This window comes from Pseudopodoces humilis, chromosome 2 (genome assembly GCF_049639895.1).
Source record: "Pseudopodoces humilis isolate 2021_Gansu_Grassland_sample_001 chromosome 2, ASM4963989v1, whole genome shotgun sequence".
NCBI lineage: Eukaryota > Metazoa > Chordata > Aves > Passeriformes > Paridae > Pseudopodoces > Pseudopodoces humilis.
In genome coordinates this window covers 63,946,658-63,958,791 of record NC_142201.1, presented here as the reverse complement: position 1 = coordinate 63,958,791, position 12,134 = coordinate 63,946,658, and the positions used below count along the sequence as shown (strand labels likewise).

The window sequence follows — 12,134 nt, the reverse complement described above, 5'->3', positions numbered from 1 at the left end:
CCCTGGCCATGCCCATCTCCAGCCCTTGGGAGGCGGAGCGCATGTGGAAACGGGTGGCCCTGCCCGCCCCAAGAACTGTGCGTGATCCTCCCCGCGTCCCCAGACCAGATTCCTGTGACATGCGTGGCAGCCCCCATGTCCCGCCTGCCCTGGGTCCCCTTTGAGCCCCAGATGCCAGTCAGAGCTACTTCAGAAGTGACGCTGACCTCGGAATCCTTCGCCCCACCCGTCCCGCCTCCTCCTGCTCTGCCCTCAGCAGAGACGTGCTCAATGCACCCTCCAACCCCTGCACCGCCTCAGCACTGCCCACTGACAACAGCAGGATTGCCTAGCCCCTTACCACCCCCGGAAATTGTCACAAGCAGGCGTGGTTCCTTTCTTCCGTACGCAAGCCCCAGCACTGCAGGCAGTCTTGGGAGCAGAGGCAGTAGCGCTGCAGGCATGGCAGCTGCAAGGGCAGAGAGCTGCCACAGCGGGGCCAACAGCAGCTGCATCAGCCACACCTCAGACCGGCCCGTGCCATGTACCCCCTGGTGGTGAGCAGCTCCCAGAGCTGGGACCCACCGCCGGCCCCCGGTGCCAGCCAGCAGCAGCGCCAGCAGCAGTCCCAGAGCTGCAGACAGCAGGAGCGGCCGCGCCACAGCCAAGCCAACGCTGCGCAGAGCCCGCCGAGCTGGGACCGCCAGGCGTCCCCCATTGCAGGGGCGCCACAGCCCCCACAGCAGCCCAGCAACAGCAGCTTGCAGAAGCAGCAGCTTTTCTACAACAAATAGCTATGCTAACAACAGCAGAGATTTGAAGCATTTTTAACCACAGCCTGGCAAGCCAAACAGCGGTGCAGCCCCTTCAAAATCCCACGGCCCTCCTCGCAGCAGGCATGGATCCAGGACCAAGGGACATGTCAACACAGGCTTCAGCATCCCTGACACTGCTCCAACCAAGCAACCAAGAGACAAAAAACAGAGAACAAAATGGAGAAAACTCACAAGTGATACAATCTTGTAATTCAAAAATACAAACACTGAGGACATTACTACAATTTCAGCTGCTCAAGGCTTCCCTGTAAAAACACCCCTGTTCCCACAAGCTACACCAAACCTCTGGCAGATGGCAAGCAGCACCCCAGGGTTTGGCACAACCACCCCAAGTACCTGTTTTGATTCCTCGTTCATGGGACAACCAATCAACTTCTCTCATCCAATCCCGTCGGTCACATTTCCAAAATAATTCCTTTGAGATCTCTTTCTACAACTAAGAGACTTTCTTGCAAGAGACTTTCTTCCACAAAATACAGGGTTCCTTCAGACGTCTTTTGTGAGACCTGATGGCAATGTGACCTCTGTAAATAGTCCCTATACGCACCAGACAGCACCATCTTACGGTCAATGAGACATCCAGCCTCCTACTGGAGAGCTATCTGCGGTGCAGCCTTCTACTGCATCCTCCATACCATCCTCCGTAGCTTTTAATTCAGGACTGCAAGTTATGATTTCCCTTCATTATAGAGGAGGGGGAGAGATCAACGGGACGGACACAGCCTTCAGGCAAGAAGGAGGAACATCCTTGCGAGATGCAAGCAGAGTTCTGGTACCACATCCTTCAAGAGATGCTGTCAGATATGGATCCAATTTGACAAACTGGGCAGATATCAGGAAAAAAGTACTAAAGGAAGGAAATTTTGACATGGCAGAAAGAGAAAGCATGACACTGCTATTGAGATATGGCAGGCAAAACGCAAATTCTATTTGGGAGCATTTGACTTATGATGTCATCAAGGACTTACTGCAAACTATTAGGCACAATGGATTAGGCTCTCTGTACTTTAAACAACTATTGAGAGACACATTCAACAGCTATGCTTTAGTACCTTATTAATGTAGATATATTGCCTCCATAATCCTGACAGACTTGCAATACATATTATGGGATGTGAAATGGCGAAGGGCCCTCATGCAATTGAGAAACACTTATGCTGGAGGCCCAGATGAAGCCCTCGTATTGGCCCACCTAGCAGGAGACGATCCTCATGACAGACCTGAAGATCAGGCTGCAGACTGGCCTTGAGATGTGATTGCAGACATCAAAGAAGCAGCACAGAGACCCATTCTGCAAATCCAGCCAGCTGGGACTCCAGATGGTATTTATACAAAAATAAAACAAGGCACCTCTGAGCCCTTTACCTGGTTCATCCAATGTCTCACACAATCAGTGGAAAGAACGCAGTGATGAAGCAACAAAACCACTCCTGATTCAAAGTCTTGCTTTTGCAAATGCCAAGCAGAGCACAAGTGCATAATCAGTGCCTTGCCTGATCCACAGCTGTTGTATTGTGTTATTAATTTTACTCCCCATCATGTTATGTTAATGGTTTGTTCCTCTCTCCCCCTTGTTTTTGTTATTAGTTTAACCCAAGTTCTACCCTCTCATCCCAGTTGTCAATCCACCCTTGTACCTGCCTCTTGTTCTTGAATGTTCCCTGTTCCTCCCCTCTGGGCCCTGTCTGCCACTCGGCTAATCCTCCCAGCTTCTAGAAAGTTCAGGGAGGGAAGTCAGGTGATAGGGCAAGAGACAGAGGAAGTCCTTCCCTGAACCTTCCTCACTGGTTCTTTCCAATGTCCTTCTGATCCCTTCACACTCCCCCCTTGTTTCCCATTGGATTGCGATCTGTCCCCTGCCCTGGTTCCTCCCCCAAATTTAAGTTTCTGTCGTCCCTGCTTTGGGGGCTCTCCTGGAGCATCACCCCTGAGGTCAGAGGTCCCTATGACAACTCAAACTTTGGACTTTGCCTTTCAAGACAGCCTGACTCCTGCCTCCTCCATAGTCACTGCAGTCTCTTCTGCCAAGCCGCTCCTCTGATTCCCAGGATTCGGAGGGGTGTCCCCCCACAGGTCTACAGTGTCGAGCTAGCCAGGGTGGGTGGAGTGATAACTCCGAAAGGGACACTGCGACACACAGCCAACCTTGCCTCAAATGATAAAGGCCTGCAGCAAGGTAGGTGCACTTCAGTACATCGCAGCAACTCAAGCAGATGTCTTGGTAGACAGATTCAGAAAACTCCTTGAAGCACAAGATGAGAGACTCGCAAGAACTCTTGCAGTGCTCAATGTAACTCCTCAACAAGGCAATTCCTCAGAAGTCATGGCAACAGAATTATACAAGAAGCCATATTTCAAATGTGAGAAATATGGACATATAAAAAAGAATTACCCAGAGTCTTCTGGAAACGTGAAAGCACCAGATCTTTGCCCAAGATGCAGAAGAGGAAGACATTATGCAAATCAATGTTACTCTAAAATTGATGTGGATGGAAGACCTCTACCCCTTTTGGGAAACGGGAAGAAGAACGCAGGATGCCAATGTGCCACGACACAAGGGATGGCCATGACTCAGCAGTCTGGGACCCCTCAAGGAAAACAATCTGTGGGGAACCCCAATCAAACTCCATCTGCAGAACCACCTGCAACTTCCCAAGCAACCCAGAACTGTTACCCCCATGGGCACAATGTGAATTGGCAGCTTCCAAATTAACATACTTCATGAATGAGAGTCACACAGTGATTCCCACGGGGGTCACTGGAACATCATGGAAGAGGCAAGAATTTTTAATTATAGGCAAGGATGGAAGCAGTACTTCAGGGCTCATTGTTTATCCATCAGTCATCTCAGCAAACCAGAATGAGGAGTTAACAGTTTTGGCCCAGCCCTTGCACCCTCCATCAATTGTTCCACAGAATACTCCAATAGCCAAGGGCATTGCTTTGCCATCTAATGCAGTGCAGCAAGTCTTGCCAGTGATGAGTCAACAGTCTTCATCCAGCAATGAAGACATGAATGTTTGTGTCTTCTGGATATAGCAAATAGGCCGTGATCAACCCTAGATCACTTGTGACTTGACATGTGGTAACAAAACAATCCAAATTATGGGCATGTTGGACACCGGTGCAAATGTCACGGTCATTTCTCATGTCTTTTGGCCCAGAGAATGGAGACTGATAATACCTCTGAACTCCCTCTCAGGAATTGGAAGAAGTACATTATGCATGCAGGGAAAACATGCAATAGTTGTTTCAGGGCCAGAAGAACTGTAATCATTCGCCCCTTCATTGTGCACAAATCCATCATGGTTTGGGAAAGAAACATTCTGTCACAATGGGAAGTGGATTTTTGATAGAGTCACTGCAGCATTCACCACCCTGAGACTGACTTGGAAGACAGACAAGGCTGTCTGGGTGGATCAGTGGCCCCTAACAAAGAGGAGATGGAGTGCTTTCAATAAATTGGTGAAGGAACAATTGCAGAAAGGTCATATCAAGTTAACGAATAGTCCCTGGAATTCTCCAGTGTTTGTCATTCACAAGAAAACCTCCAATTCATGGAGACTGCTTCATGACCTCAGAAAAATCAACAAAGTCATTGAGGAGATGGGACCACTTCAGCTAGGTCTGCCTTCTCTCTTGATGATCTCGACTGACCACTTGAGATCATTGATCTGAAAGACTGTTTCTTCAACATTCCACTTCATCCAAAAGATGCTCCACTATTTGCATTTCTGTCCCAAGCATGAACAAACAAGAACCTTTGTGAAGATACAATTGGGTGGTCCTTCCTCAAGGACTGAAAAACTCACCAACAATTTGCCAATGGTACGTGGCATTAGCCTTGTCTCCTGCTCCAAAGAAACATCTGCAGGCGATGATCATTCATTGCATGGATGATCTGCTCATTGCAGCATCAACACAAAAGGAGATGCAAGAGGCTTGTGAAAGCATGATTATGGAAGTTCAAAATGCAGGATTGGAAATTTCTACATCAAAAATCCAACAAATTTTGCCATGGAAATACTTGGGATGGAGAATCACAGAGCAAACTGTGATACATTGCCTGAATTCATTCATTCATTCAGTGGTCGCTACTGACTTGGGCATACTGGAATTAGACTCCTCAGAGTGGTATCGATTGTTTCAAGAGGGAGTGAGAGGTAAATTGAGATCGGAGGCACAAGTCCTTATAACTGAGTGTCGGTGAACAAAGCACCCTGTAATGCCGATGCAGTCAAAATATCAAAGTGGGATGCCTTTAAGAGGAGATATGCAGCTCGTTCCACTTATGAATCCCCTGAAGGATATCCCTGCTGCCGAGAAGATGGACTCCCTTGCCACAGGCAGCCATCCTGTGGGCGTAGGCAGAGGCAGAGGGGTACATGTGTGGGGAACCCTGGTGGTTCTGAGTCTGATAATGGGCAATACTATCAGTCTGCTCTCCAGGGGTTACCCCAGTGTTGAGAAGCAAAGCTCAACCCAAGACTCTGGGCAGTGTTTTAAGAAGACCCTTACAGGACAAGGGGTTACAAAAACCCTGGCATATTGCACCCACTATGACTGCAAAACTGGCAACAGAATAAGAGAATGTGAGCATGATCACACTTGATATAAGATGTGCCAGATAGAAAGAATAGTCTGTTATGACCCAAGAGCAACACCTTAGGATCAGTGGTTAGAGGTGCAGTCTATGCCAAAGAGTGAGGAAATACTAACCCATGCATTACACAAACGAGCTGCTGGGTTAGAGCCTATTGTTCCCACCTGTAACAAATGTAACCACTCGGTATAGATCAGAGGAAGAAGGGAATCCACGTTTATGGCACATTCCCAAGTTAGCTCAACGTGTTACAATCACAGCCAATTAAAAATGTGCACTATGGGTGGGAAAACATATTGGGTTGGAGAAAATCTAGAATATGGTAAAATTGTTTTTTCAGTATTTTTCAGATAATCGATCTTCACGACAAGTTATGATGATTGAATTTGTTTACAATATGGTAGAACTTTCTGTTCTGCAAGGGATGGAGAAGGGGTAGATCTGGAGAGTAAGTTGAAACAAATAGCCCAGGAATTGAAGAAACAAGAGCTGGAGGCAAAAAAGAAAATAATGGAGCAAGAAAAGTAAAAATCATTAAATGAACAATATGAACAGTTAGAACATCAGTATAGCAATTGGGACTTACCTACCTCAAACAAGAACCTTTTTGTAGATCTAATACAAGAAATTGCTACAGAATTAGGATTATCTAACTGTTGGATTTGTGGAGGGCTTAAATCAGTTGAGAAATGGCCATGGAAAGGTGAGAGTTTAGCTCCAGAGCAACTTCTAAAATAAAATCACACCCAAATTTCCAAAACATTAAAACGACCCGAAGGGTGGGTTTTGGATCACCAAATAATTGGAACAGTTTGTATCAGCAGAGAAGTAATAAGATATACTGAGGTAGTGGGATATATTCCTTGTATATCCACTTCAGCAGTAAATTAAAATAATAATACCAAAGTCTGGCAGCCAGAAACCCCCCCCAGATATTGGAGTCAAACAAAAAAAGCAAATTGTGAATGGAATTATCAAATTGAGTTATACTGGCACAAAAGCCTTGGAGCTAATCCTTACCGATCCTTAAAAGGCTTAAAGGATTACTGGGAGAAACCAGAAGCTGTAAATGACCAATGGAAAGCACCTGATGGAATATACTGGATATGTGGGGAAAAGGCATACAGTGAATTACCCAGCAGATGGAAAGGATTCTGTACTTTGGGAATGATTCGACCCTCCTTCTTCGTGCTACCAAGGTCTGAGAGTAAGCTGTTAGGGGCTATATGAGACCCTAGACAGAGAAAAGAGCTGAATCATGACTTTCCAAAAGCAGGAGAGAATCAGAAATGGGGAGAGGATGAAGTGCCTGCAGAAAGGATAATAGCATACTATTGTCCAGCAACTTGAGCTCAAGACAGGAGCTGGGGATATAAGACTATAAACTAAACAGCACTCACAAATGTGAGCATTTCTGTATCAAAACCAAATTGCTTTGGACTACTTGTTAGCAGAAGAAGGAGGAGTCTGTGGAAAGTTCAATGAGTCTGAATGCTGTGTAGAAATACATGACTGTGAGGAAACTATAAAGAACCTTGTGGCAGAAATTAAGAAAGTAGCACATGTACCAGTTAAAAAATGGAATTCTATCCTTCAAGCTTCATGGTGGGATGAATTGTTTGGAGGAGGTGAAGGAAATAGGATTTTTAATATTGTGTTCAATAATGCGGTTACTGTTCCTGCCTTGTCTCATACCATGTTTTATCTGACTAATCTATTCTGTTGTCCAAAGCATGCAAATAGCGGCAATGCCCATTGATCCTGAGTTAGCTACAATGAACACTAGTCAATTCGAGAGAACATCTAAAATATCTAAGATAATGGAATTAAAAGAAGATAGAAAGAGCAGAGCCGCTGAAGCTCTGGCCAGATTTGAAGCTTGGGCACGATTAAAGAACATAAAAAATATTTATGAAATGTGTAAGGTACAGTCCTGGGACAGTCATAAGGATGAGTTCTAACAGACAACATGAGAAAGTATGAGGAAGTTATTTTACCAGTAGCATTAAGCTGATACGTAGTTAAAATATAAATCAAGATAGCATGTGCATTGATATAGAGAAAGTATAATTGAGAATCCGACTAAAAGAAATAAAAGATTAGAATAACTGTTTTATGAAGAGTTGTTAATTTTATACACTGAATAGCAGTATAGAAAAAGTAGTTAAGTCTTGTAAGTACTGATTATGAAATTGAAGAATATGTGAGCTTTATCAAAATCTGTCCCAAAAGCACAAATTAATGAATTGATGAAGAAAGGGGGAGACTGTGACACATGGCATGAATAAATTCATGCTAAAGTTATAAGTAATCTCATCTGACAAGAATCCTAGTGTATTTCCAGGAAATCTTCATCTGATGAGATTATAGTGACATTCACCAAAGCTAGCATGAATGTTCGTCTGCAAAGAGTGTATTTCCAGGAAATCTTCGTCTGACAAGACTACAGCCATATGCACCAAAACCAGCATGAATATTCATCTGTAAAAAGTGTATTCTGAGGGATTTGTTGAGCACCACGATAAGGAAAGAGACACATACCAACATGCAAAGAAGGCAAGACCAATGGAAGAAGGCAAGGGACCCCCCAAAAGCCTGGGAACATGTAAAAAGGACTGTGTGATAGTCACATATTTCATGTAACACAGTGGAGCAGTGCTAGAGAGCCCATGCCTGTTTCACCTGACGCTATTTGCTTGGTTCAGCGTCAATCTGATTTTTGCTTGTAGCTTTTACGATTGTATTTTGATTATGGAATAAATTCTTTTTATTAATCAAATTTGCTATCCATTTATAACAAAACAATCAGACTGCTGAAGATACAAATCAGAACTCAGGTCCACAATCTACAAGATCTACAGAGACTCTTGGGAGAGATCAATTGGATCAGGCCAATTCTGGGAATCGCTAATGATGAACTTGCACCGCTTTTCGATCTATTGAAAGGAGAAAGAGCATTAAATCTCCCAAAATCCTTATGCCTGAGCCTCAATAAGCCCTTGAGATGGTCATTGAAGCCCTTCAACAAAGACAAGCACATCATTGTGCAATGTCACGACGGTTGTTCCTTGCAGTGTTAGGAGAAAACACGCAACTGTATGGTCTCATATTTCAATGGGACACTTCAAAGGATTCTTTGTTAATAATAGAATGGATTTTTTTACCCTACAGGTCTCCAAAAATAACATTAGAAATGATAGTTCAGATCATAATCAGGACCAGAACGAGATTATTAACAGTGTCAGGAAAAGATTTCATAATAATTTACCTACCTTTGAAAAAAGAACATTTTGACTGGGCAATGCAAAAATCAGAAGAATTGCAAATTGCATTGCTGGATTATTCAGGTGTCTGTTCAATTCACTTTCCAAGACACAAGCTGTTACAGTCAAAATTAAATTTCAGGGAGAAGCCCAAACTGAGTGAAGTGCTGTTAGATGCAATAACATTACTCACTCATGGTTCAGGAAAAACACATAAATCTGTGATTGTGGAGGCCGGGAAACCAGCTGATTCAGAGATCCTGGCTCTCCCTTGGGGGCAAGACACATTTTCTAAGAGAGAGAAAAGTCTCACTCCCAGAAATCTTTGAGTTAGTTATGTTAAACTGTTGCACTCCATTGGTGCTCTCCCCTGCCATTCCACCCCAATACATGTATCCCAATTTGCCCCCACCCCTCTCTTTCCCTATAAATACCCCAGTTTTTCCCCTGTTCGAGAGAGGGGCTGTCACTGGCTCCCTTCACCAAAGGCCCTGCTTTAATAGAGGCCAGTTCCTAGCGGAACACCACACAGCAATCTAGTGTCTCTCTCCGTGTGACCTGCACGCTGCTGCTGAGCTGAGATCACTCACCAGGCAGAGGATGTGCCTGTGCCCCTGGGCAGTCCAACCGCGGACTGCTTCTTCCAGGTTGTCACGGTACCCCTGCCACCTCCGCCGCCATGGCATGTGATCACATGGCAGAACCTAACAACAAAAATATGGTATTCAGACATTCAGATACCGAGGAGTTCTCCTCAAATTGTGTAATTGGCAGCAGTGGTCAGAGCATTTCAATTGTTCCAAGAACCTTTTTAATCTGATAACAGATTCATCTTACATAGGCAATACAGTCAAAAGAATAGAAGGGTCACTCTTAAAGAATGTCGATAGTGATGATCTATATCGTTATCTTGCATGCATGCAAAAAGCTATAGAACACAGAAAAAGCAAATACTTTATCTCTCACATGAAAGCACATTCTTTATTTCCAGGATTCTTGGTGGAAGGAAATGCAGAAGCAGACAAATTAATAATGACCATTTCAAACATTGCCAAACATTTTTGAACAGGCAAAATTGAGTCATGCATTTTTTCATCAAAATGCACAAGCTCTTATGCAGATGTTGCACATTTCTAAAGATCAAGCTAAAGCAATCGTAACTGCTTTCCCTGATTGTCAACTTGTGATGCTCCCTGTATCCACAGGAGCAGTCAATCCAAGAGGATTGCAGAGTCTGCAACTGGGGCAAACAGACATCATGAAATACCTATCTTTTAGGAGATTCAGAAATGTCCATGTATCAGTGGACACTTTCTCAGGTGCAGTCTTTGCCTCTCTGCGCACAGGAGAAACCACAAAACATGCATGTCAGCATTTTTTGCAGACATTTGCATCACTAGGTGTGCCTCAAGAAATAAAACCAGATAATGGTCCCACCTACACAGCATAAAGACTTGCCACATTCTTATTGAGTTGGGGTGTTCGTCACACCTTTGGTATTCCTCACTCTCCTACAGGTCAAGCCATCATTGAGAGGACACACCACACCTTGAAATCTCTTTTGGATAAAAAAAAAGGGGGGAGGCAGAGGCTACATCTCAAGTGTGTTTAAACAGAACCTTATATGTTTTAAATTTTCTGAACAGTTCTTTTGCAGTACCAATTCTGCCAATCATCAGACATTTTCCCAACAGTACTCAGGCAAAATTAAAGGAAAATCTTTTGGTTCTGGTCAAAAATCCAGAAACAGGACAGATTGAAGGTTCAATTATAACCTTGGGCAAAGGGTATGCTTGTGTCTTCACAGGTTCAGGGCCGAAGTGGCTTCCAGTGAAGAACATGAAGCCTTAACAACCGCAGAAACAAGCAGACGACCCCAGGAATGGAGAAGTGAGCATGCAGACATGAACTGCATTGAGATCACAGTTGACAACAAACATCTTCTATCCCACATGCAGAAGCTGTGAACTTTGAATTTTATGTAAAAAGTGTGGGAAAATTTTAATATTGCAAAGCCTCGTTTGTAAATGCGTGGTGTGGATTGTGTCAAGATTCATAATTTTGCAAGAGAGTTAAGGCCATTGAACATGAAACTAAATCAGGTATCACCCTTGTGCATTATCACTTTGTTGATTGCTTTAAGTAATGCGATCCTGCCTGTGAGTCAACCAAAAGAAAATGTTTGGGTGACTCTGGCCAATGTATCAGGCCTGGACACCATTTGCTTGACTCACTCAAGTCCAAAGAAACTATTCTCTACCTGCTTGGTCGGTTTGCCAGTAGATGATTGGCCAATTCCAAAAAACATCCCTCCAAAGCTCTCACAGCCTATTCAAAATCCCACTGAAGGGTGGGACATGTGGACCAAATCCCTCCCTAAGGCACTTTATGAACCCCATGAATTGGAAATCCTTGGCTCAGTGAGAATGGATTTTTGTATAATATTTGGTTCTCCTGTACCAAAACAAAACAAAAACAAAGTTACAGATGTCACTCCAAATCACATTTTATACAAAAATGCCACATCTTGGTGTAATATTACTCCAGTCATAGTCACACCACCCAACCGTGTTCCACAACTGCCACAATTGCCACAAGGCACTTTTCTCATTTGTGGAGACAGAATTTAGCCCGCCATTCCATCAAACATTACAGGTGGTCCATGCAGTGTTGGTAAACTCTCTTTGCTGACACCTAACGTAAAAATGATAAATGTAAAGAGACACAGAAGGAAGAGGTTTGTCAATCAATACACACCCGATTGCAATGATGACTTTAATTCATGGAATTTTAAGCATAGATTTGTGACATCTCACCTTCAGCCTCAGGCAGCTTCAGCAGCAGCGTTGAAGCAATTGGATCGACTAGGCTGCTGGCTAAACAAGCGATCCCGTTCCACCTCTCACATACTGTGCAATTTGTTAACTGATGTTCAAAGTGTGAGGTATGCAACTCTGTAAAACAGAGCAGCAACTGATTTTCTTTTGCTAGTGTATGGACATGTGAAGAATTTGAAGGAATATGTTGTATGAATCTGTCTGATCACTCAGAGTCCATTCACAAAAGCATACAACAATTGAAGGCGGGTATAGACAGACTTGGAGCTGAAAAGGGATCATAGTTTATTGGAGTGAAAAAACGCTCGCTCGCGGTGAGAGACTTCTCCTGGGTCAAGCTGTTCAAGTATAAGCAATTTATTATAAGGGTAAAAGGAGGGGAGACCCGTGTCTGCCACCATCCTCGGCGTCCACGTGGTCCGGGGGCGGGGAGAGAGAACAGGTAGAGCAGGGGAGGTGAGGTTGGAAGGGGGAGGGAGGGAGTAAGGGAGCGAGGCTCTTGTTACAATCCAATATATGCTTTCCTATAGTGAATATTCTAATTCTTAGTAACCAATCACCATGGGATACACCCACTAAAGAATTTATATACAGCCTGAGTTTCCCTATATTAACA

General features: G+C 44.0%; 1 pseudogene; it reads left to right on the top strand.

Moving 5' to 3' along the window:
- The first annotated feature begins 10,768 nt into the window (after positions 1 to 10,768).
- Positions 10,769 to 11,802, top strand: LOC148184863 (uncharacterized; annotated as a pseudogene).
- Positions 11,803 to 12,134: the final 332 nt, after the last annotated feature.